This window comes from Tursiops truncatus, chromosome 8 (assembly GCF_011762595.2).
Source record: "Tursiops truncatus isolate mTurTru1 chromosome 8, mTurTru1.mat.Y, whole genome shotgun sequence".
In the NCBI taxonomy this organism is placed as follows: domain Eukaryota; kingdom Metazoa; phylum Chordata; class Mammalia; order Artiodactyla; family Delphinidae; genus Tursiops; species Tursiops truncatus.
The window spans coordinates 89,855,323-89,864,917 of record NC_047041.1 but is presented as its reverse complement, the minus strand read 5'-3'; the positions used below and the strand labels follow the sequence as shown (position 1 = coordinate 89,864,917).

Sequence of the window (9,595 nt, the reverse complement as noted above, 5' to 3'; positions counted from 1 at the left end):
TTGTTTTAAAGGTCTTATTTTGATTCTTAATATTGTATGACTAAAAGATAACCTTATTCCTGAATTTTAAAGTACAGTTATAAAAGGAAGGAAATAAGAAAATGAAGAAAATTCCCCTTGGTTACTTAAAATGAGAGATTCACAGTTGTTTGTTATATCTCCTGATCTTAATCAAGGCAGACAGGTAGAGTGGGAAGAGGTTGTTTTCTGAGATCCTAAAAATGTGGCTTGCCATTCAAGTACTGCCCTTCAGTACCTTTGTGAATTAGGCCAAATCATTAATCTTTTTGAGTTTCCGTTGTCTCCGTTGAACAAATAGTATAATAAGTATATTTGCTCTGCAAGATAGATCTGAGAATTAAAGAAACTACCATATATAAAAGGACTGTAAATAAATGCTTCACAAAGACAGAAGGTCAAAAGGTGTGAATTCCCAGGTTTCCTATCACTCTGCTATACTTGCATAATACAACTGACAAAGTAAAAATAGTAACTCATTGAAATAGGATACATGCGGCTGGTCTATACACTTCATTAATAGGAAAAAGCGTTGTGCTATGTTTGAAATTTCTGTGGATACACCGCCTTAAGTGGATGGATTAAGTCATCAGAAAATTCCCATTGTGTTCAGTGAGTGGTTGCTGTGTTTTTGTCTGCTTTTTGTTTTTTAATAGCCTTATCCTTTTCACCATTTTTCATTCTTTTCAATGTATTTTATATGATCATTCTATGAAAGTGAATTGTATGTTGATGCCAAATATTGTCAGTTGAAGTCAGTGTTTACTAAGGCAAATTCAGTGAAAGCAGTGAACAATTCATCAACTCATTTTTTTTTCTAGTTAAACAATGATTTTATTGCTTGAGTAAACAGACAAATTTATGCAACCAGGGCAGAGGCTATGGATGACTTGTATTTCCAGTGGGGGAGGAGGGGAGGACTCGTTTGGTGTTGTAATATCGAGCCAACCGGTGAATAAGGCTCTAAAGCAGAATCAGACGGAATTTAGCGTCTTTATCCTTTCTGTTTCCCTCAAGATGCTTTCGAACAGCAACAGGTTTCTTCATTAAATGATAGAGCTCCTCACGAAGATCAGGAGCAAGTCATTTGGACTTAAGAATTCTCAAGATTTTATTGCCTGTCACAGAACGTACTTGTGCAACACCATGTGAGTCTCTCAGGATCACACCAATTTGCGAGGGCGTCAGGCCCTTCTTGGCCAGTTTGTAGATCTGCTCCTTTATGTCATCAGACGTCAGCTTCAGCCTGATGGGAGTGCTGCGGTGGTAGGGCAGAGCCAACTGGGACAGGCCTTTGCCTGGAGCATGCATGCGACCTACGATGGCGGCGGTGTGGTTCAACTCAATTGTTAAAACCACAACCTAAAATATGAAACACATAGAATTTTACATAAAGAAGAATTGATTCAAAAATGGATAAATGTATAGCTTATCCAGAGAAAATTTTCTCATTTAAAGTAAGAAAGAAAGCAAGATATTATTTCCAACTCTTATCCACCAAAGGTTCAATGGCGATGTTACAGGAAAGTCCACATTAAAGGACGGTGTCATATAAAGAAAAAGACACCTTACACGTGTTAGTTGTTCCATATGTTATCTCATTTTTCATTAACTGCTAATATAGGTATAATATCAGGGGCAAAATTACACTTTATTCTTCCTATCTCACCTCCTAGTTGTATGTTCCCTAAATGGTATGGTAATGCTCCCATAATACCCAGCACAGTACTTTGTTCGTTGAATTGAATTACCACATTAACATGTAAACTGTGAGATTGCAGTTTACAGCCTTTAAATCTTATTTTAAAAATCTAGGTTTACACAAATTTGCATATTATTTAGAAAATGAATATATTAAGCCCAAATCAATGTCTAATTTATATGCATTTCCACGAACTCACTTTGATAGTTTGAAGTGTTACCACTGACCAACGACACATTGGATAGGACGCGAAGATGACCTTATTCATTTTTGGGAATTGACAACTTTTTAGAAGATTGCCCAGATGTTTGTTTATTTACCAATTGATTTTTTCTTTTCCAAATGAACTCTCCTTGGAGATTTTTATTTACAGTTATTCGTTCACCACTTTTTGAGTCCTGTCGCTTTGTTGACTTCATGTGCTTAGCTTGAGGGACACTGCTGGATGCTTCTTTGATAAATAAAGCTGATCAGGTCTTGTAAGTAAATGATGACATGTAGCTGAAGCAGTTTAAAGATTTAGCTCTTTGCCAATTTGTTGTTTTATTGAATACTCATATTTCATTCAAGAAAGAGAACACGCTCGTGGCTTGTGGCATTGCAATACATGTACCTTTTCTTTAGAGAAGCTCATATAAACTTATGATAGAAATTGGCCTCTGTCAATTTAAAGAGAAATTCAACAGGCTTCTTTACAATTTCTTTTACCCTCCTTCTTTTATCCAAGTAAGTTAGTTCTACAAATCTTTATATAAAGTCTCAGAGAGAAAAATCCAACATGATGTTTATCAAGCTAGAGTGCCTATTCAGTATGCAAAAAAAAAAAAAAAAAAAAAAATCACCTTGCTCTTTCTATTACAGTGCCCCTAAATTGAAGCTATGTGCCTGATCAGGCAAAAATACCTGTGCTTCACATTTCATAGCATCTAAAGCTGGCTTCTTCTGTCTACGTAAATAATTTTAAGTGAAAGATACTGACATTATTTAACAAAATGAGATTTAGCAAGATATTTTTGACAGGGTTTCCAAAGGAACCACAAAACAATAATGCAATGAACTCTGATTTTAGAACAAACTCAACTTCTAAATGATTTAAAGAAGCACCATTGATACTTATGAACTTAAAAAAAATTTAAGGAAAAACCACAGCTTAGTTTCCAATCAGTCAAGACTTTGAACAATGTATTTCTGTTGGGAATAAAGAAAGAAGGGGGCTCTATAAAAAGAAAAAGCTGTAGGGAGGAGGAATTATATTTTAAAGGCTACACACTTCCAAGGTGTTCAGTTGATGAGGTCTTTGTCTTGTAGTCACCAAGCTTCATTCGGTGTTTCTATAATCACAATGCAGTTTTTACACTCTGCAATTATCTTTAATTGTAAGGATATGCAACCCCTTAATTAAGCTAAAGGGAAGATAGTAGCTGTTCGTATTAAAGAACACGTGAACTCCAATAGCCTGTTTTGATGTCTGAATGATTTTGACACTGTCTTGAATAGTGATTGCCGCATTTTGTTCCTTGCTTTGGGTGAGTTTCTTAAAGGAAAAAATGCGGAGGCCATCCCCTTAATAACTTTCCTCATTGCAGCCTGGTTAGCAGAGACTCCTGAAAGTGATCTGCTCCTACATGTCCAGGTGGAAGGAAAAGTAACTCAGCACCACAGGTACTAGTCATTTTGGCTGGAAGAAAAAGTTCCACAACGCGTCACTCTCTACCAGTGGCTGTAGTTTCAGCCAAAGACCTTGAAGTGTCTGACAGAAGGTTTTATTCAATGCTGAAAGGATAGCTAAGTTGACAGCATGTAAGTAAGTGATGTATTTGTGTAACTCTGTGTTTGTCAGCCTGGAACACAACCACACCCCTCAACAACATGTACACATACATACGCAAGCCACCACCACCATCGTTATCATTATATATTGAAACCCTGTTGTTCCAGGTTCAGCTCAGAGATAACTATTTTAATTGAACTGTTTGTGTTTTCTTTGTTTCTCTGCTCACTCCATATATCAAAAGTAATCACTCCTTTCACTAGTATTTCCACAGTACAATGATTGTAACTCTATTTAACCTATATTTTATTCTATCTCATATCATTATAAGATATCAAAAATGACTCTTACCCCTAACAGATTATAAATACCCTCAAAGCAAGTGATAATGTTTTTTACCCTTTATCCTTTTTTTCTTTGTGTGTGAATAATATATACCTATAGAACACACAAATATTTATCTATATAAACACAGACACATACATAGAGAACATATAGAGTATAAATAGAATATATGCATGTATGATCATATGCTATGTGAGTTTTAAGAAAGAGAGAAAGAGAAAGAGATTGCCTATGTATTAGCTTCTGAAAAGGCAATAAAATCATTCCATTTGCCAGGTAATCACCCCTATTCCAGTGAGAGTGTTATATCATTATACTGTCAATTTTATATTTTTAAAACTTAACACTATAACACAAGCAACTGAATCCAATCCCTCTTCCTCCCCTCCAAAAAAGGAAAATCAATTACTTGTATCATTCAGGTTGATAGGATCTTGCAGTATTATAGGGTTATCCCTACAGATCCTTGCGGAAACCAGAATTGCACTGATCTCTCCATTCTGTCCTCCACACAGCCCATCTCTGTATTCTGACAATTAGTACACCTCTCTTTTCCTTCTTCTCTTCTCACATTTAGGATTCACTTAGAGAATATACTTAGAGTACCCATCAGGCAGTAATTTTCAAGTTGGAAAACACTGGAAGAGGTGTGCTACAAGTCTAACAAAAGCTTTTGAAAAATGCCATATCAAGTAATTGCACAATTTTACTTTCAGTGTATCAAAACATTCTTGTACGGCCTTCATGGGTGTTTAGAAATATCACATTTGAATGTTCATGCCTCTTAAAGAGGAGAAAAAGCTGGAGTACCATTTGTTTTCACCAACATGTGGTCCGCATGACCCTGATATTTTACTGTTAGCCTTTGGGATTATACTTCGTTCTGTGGATTCCATTACATTTTAAGTGTACTTTCTGGCATAGTTCATATTCACAAGTAAACACGTTCCAGAGTGTGGCTTAGACGAGGGTGTGTTTCATTGTCATTAGTGCCTTTACATCACTATTTGTGGCTTCTGTATATACAGGTGTCATTAGACTTTCGTTATGAGAAAGAAAGATTTAGGCAGTTTGTGAAATTTGTACATATTTTCAATGTCTTTGAAAAAATGTTTTGCTTAAGGAGAACACTTTTCGTTAAAAAAAAAAAATTAAATGTCATCAAAAACTACCACACACAAAGCAAGAAGCCTAGATGGTTTCACAGGGTTGAAATTCTACAGAACCTTCAAATACCATACCATACCAAGGCTACATACATTTTTACGGAATTTAGAAAATGACACAACTTTCTAAATCTCTTTGTATGAAGCAACTGTAACATTGATAGTAAAGCCTTATAAAGATAAAAAAAAAAATCTGCCAAGTAACCTCAGTTACAAATATTTATGTAAAAATCCTAAATAAAATAGTAGCAACAGAATTCAATACTATATTATGATAATTATACCAAATGACCCACTAAGATTTATTTCAGGAATGCAAGATGTTCAATATTAGAAAATATATTAATATGATTCATCACATTAATAGATCTGAGGAAAAAAATCACCTGAATATTTCTATAAATATTGAGTTATCCAAAACACTTAACATCCATTTCCCACAAACACTCAATAATAAAAGAAAATATGGATACTTTCTTAATTCAGTGAAATAGGAATACCTCAATCCTAAAGCCATAGACTTCTCTACTGGAAAAGTTGTAGAGGCATCCCCACTAAACTCAGGAATTAGGCAGAGGTGCCTACTACTTCTCCAACTGTTTGACCCTATATAGGAGATATTAGCCATTGGAATTAAGGTAACACATAAAAGCATGGAACTGAAAGAGAAGTAAGATTATTTGCAAATGACATAATAGTATACTTAGAAAATCCTGGAGAATCAATGTTAAAAATAATTTAAACAGTGCAATAATTCAATAAGATAAAAAATAAGATGTAAAATTAATATAAAAAGTCAATAGCCTTCTGTATTAGTTAGCTATTGCTATAAAACAAACCACTCCAATACAAGTAGATTTGAACAAATGGACAGACATCTATCATTCCTGGATAGGATTTCTTAACATCAGAAAGATATAATCTCTCCCTAAGTGAGAAAATTGATAGTAATGTGAATTAGTTAAATTAGCTGGTACCCATAAAAATATCAACAAGTATTTTACTGATGCCAGATGAATTGATGCTAAAGCTCATATAGGATAATAAATATGTACACATAACTCAGAAAAAAAAAAAGAGAAACAGTGATGACAGCACATGAATAGAGCAGGAAGACACAATAGAAACATTTAGAAATAGACCCAAATATATAGGATTTGTTTTTATTTTATTTTTTTTTATGTTTATATAGTTAAAGTGGCATCTCAAACCATTAAAGAGAAATTTTAAATAAAAAGATCAATTTGGGTCTGTACCCCTTCTTATACATAAGAAATTACACCAAATCCATCAGATGTGATGCATTAGATTTTTGTTCATTTTAATTCATGACAAAAGTACTAGAAGCAAAAAAAATTGAATTCATTTGTAATTTGACTGTAGAGGAATATTTTTAACACTGACTCAAAATCTAGATTCAACATATTTGAAATTGATAAATTTCAAATATGAAATTTTGAAATATGAAATATGAAAGAACCACTGGTCTTCAGAGAAATGTTTCATTCCACAGGTGACTTGGGAAAGCACAAGTTGAGCCTGGAACATCTTGATTCACAGAGTAAGAAGATGCTCAAAACCAAAGAGTACATTTCAAAATAACACAGAAACCAACCTGAGGGTGTTGCAACTGGCCAAATTTAGGGCAATTTATGCATCAAAATGAATAATGGAAACATATATTATAAATTTAATAAAGAAGCCATGAATATATATGAATCCTAATATTTTTAGGTGAATGAAGAAGGGAAAGCTGCTATTAACAGAAGAATAACAACTGATACAAAGTGCAAAAATTATAAAGTTAACATTTAACATCCACAGTAGTAATAATTCAGGCAAGAATCATAACACTAATAACATAATCATAACACATAAACACTAAAGACACAGAGCAAAAATTGCCCAGATACAGGATATTCACACAGTCTCAAGCTATTTCCCCCCCCCACATATATATTTTAATTTTTATCCACAAAGGGAAGAAAGTATCTTGAAATGGAAAAAACTGAAAACCATACTTAAACCAAATAATTACACAGCACCAAGTGATGTGAAAAGCAGGTATATTTTTCTTTAATCTACTAATCCTGATCCTAAATTTTGTTTCCAGCTTTTTCCTATATGCATGTCTTTACTCCTAAGAATAAGACTTGCCCAAATAATCATTTGAGCCTTTCTACAAAACTGCTATGTGTGCAATCACCATGCCGTCTTCTGTGCCTCTGTTACATATAGCTCTCCTACTCAGAAATACTCTTCGTTAAGACACAGTTTTATAAAGAACACAAATCTATGTTGGGGAGAGCCCGATTTTGTCTGTGGATAATCAAAAAGGATCTGAATTAGAATCATACTAGCTGTTTTAAAAAACAGACCCAAAATTTCATGGCTCAACAAGACACAAGTTTATTTCCCTCTCAAGAAACAGTCCCTTATAGGTATTCATGCTGAGTACTCCTAGGGGTATGGTTTCATCTGCTTTTAGCTGGTGTCATAAAGAAGGGCACAGAGGATCGTGGGATGAAAGTTTTCATAACCTAGGCATCATTTCAACTTACATCCTGTTGGAGAAAACTTAGTCATATGGCCATTCCTAGTGCAAGACAAGCTGACAAATGTAAATGTTCAGCCAGAGAAAAAGAGAACTAATTTGGGGGTATATCTAGCAGTCTTTGAAATATGGTCCAGCATCCCAGTCCAGGCATCTATAAATGACAACACTTGGAATGGATTCTTTACAAACTAAAAGAAAAAGAGTTGCTTTGACTTTTGAAATGACTACATCAATATTCTGTAATGAACATTCTAGATATTTGACTATATGTGATTAAATACAATAAACTGTAGAGAATACAGCGTGTGTGTTCTGTGATCCATCTTTAGGAACTTCTTTAAAAGATTTTGATTTTTAATCTTAATACATATATTTAAGGAAGCAGGATGAGCTGGTTCTGACATTTCTTCTATTGTTGCCACAGGGCTCTTATGCCGCTATCACAGACCTGTGCGTATCATGACCACTGTTTGTCTGGAGGGCCCTCGTTATTGATTTTTAAAATATTGATGCAGTTGGGACCAGTAGTTGGTCAAATATTTTTTAAATCAAATAAAGCAGAGAATTATTAAAACTGATAAAATTCATAACTTAAACATTTTATGTTAACTTTGAACCCACATTGTCTTGCCACTTTTTCAATCTAAGACCAAGGAATTCTAAGTTTTCTATCATTTGTACACCTCAAAATATGTCCATAGTTTCTACCTGGTTTTTACTTTTTCTTTTTTTGTGTGAAGCACGAACTCACAGCCATCTGATATACAATCTGAAATTAGATTTCTTTTATATTCATATGATTTTTCCCCTCTTTATGTCTCAAATACAGCTAATATTCAGCAAAAAATTTTTACTGATTCTCCTTTATTGAATATTTTCAAAGAAGTCAATTTATATTTCATAGAAACAACAACTCTTTCACTTTGCCAAGATATTTCATAGGCTTATGTAATATTTAATCAAATTCTTTAATTATAATAATAAAGGCAAAACTGCATAAAAGTTTTGGATACAAGCAAATATTGTTGCTTAGCATACAAGTCAGTTTTGGAAGCACAAGTGCAAAGTATGCTGTAGACTTGATGGTTGGTCACGATTGGTCAACCAGCTGTAGACATCAATAAGTATGTTTTATAGAGAATCAGGGAGCTTTGATTAATGCAGCCAGTCTGTTAAGTGCAGGTCAGTTACGAGAGTTTAGATTGTAATGCATGTACTTTGGCTCTCTACCAGCAGTAATATGTGCATACTGCTATCTTTACATCTCTAGAAGTGTTCCCTCTGAGAGGTAAGCTTTGTTATGTAATCTCTAAACATGGGATAAGGTTTTTAGTCCTTTTGGATAGGAAAAGTCATTCCTTATAGAAGTCTAGAAGTAAGTTCTTGATTTGCAAAATTCCTTGGCACTTCCTGTGAATTTTAAATTTTCTCCCTGCGATGGAAGATTGGAACATTTACTGTCTAATCATTGAATCCCTGCTATTATTTGGATTACATTAGAACTTATGTCTTATGATGAATTAATTAATGGACTGAGCCATTGTCCTGCATTTCATAGCTTGCATTTTTCCAGTCATGGTTCAATTAACTCTTCTTGGTTTTGTGTAGGGTTTCTGAATTCCAGGGAAACCATTCCCTGTGCTTGCTAAAGTCTAAGCTTGGTCCTTCTGTTTTTAAACATATTTAGAACTAAAAATATACATGACACATAGCTTTGCTCTATTTTTTTTTTTCCTTCTGAACTCAAACCACTCTTGTCAGAACACTGAACATTATTCCTCAGCATCTAATACATTTCAAGTGTTCTGAAAAACCTATGTAGATGAGAAACATTGATTGAACAAAATTTTAAATTCATTTTAAAATCTGGATACTAGATAGTCTTTCCAAATTGTCCTTTTATCATAAATACACATAGTTCAGACTGTTAGAAATTTTTCATATTGAAAATTTTCTCTTTACTTTTTAGGTCCTTAATCATGGTTTCTCTTCCTTCATAACTTTCTTAATATTTTATATGTTTGCTTTTCCTTTAT

At 33.8% G+C, this 9,595-nt stretch overlaps 1 pseudogene; it reads right to left on the bottom strand.

Moving 5' to 3' along the window:
- Positions 1 to 877: 877 nt before the first annotated feature.
- On the bottom strand, positions 878 to 3,623 carry LOC101337064 (small ribosomal subunit protein uS15-like; annotated as a pseudogene).
- Positions 3,624 to 9,595: the final 5,972 nt, after the last annotated feature.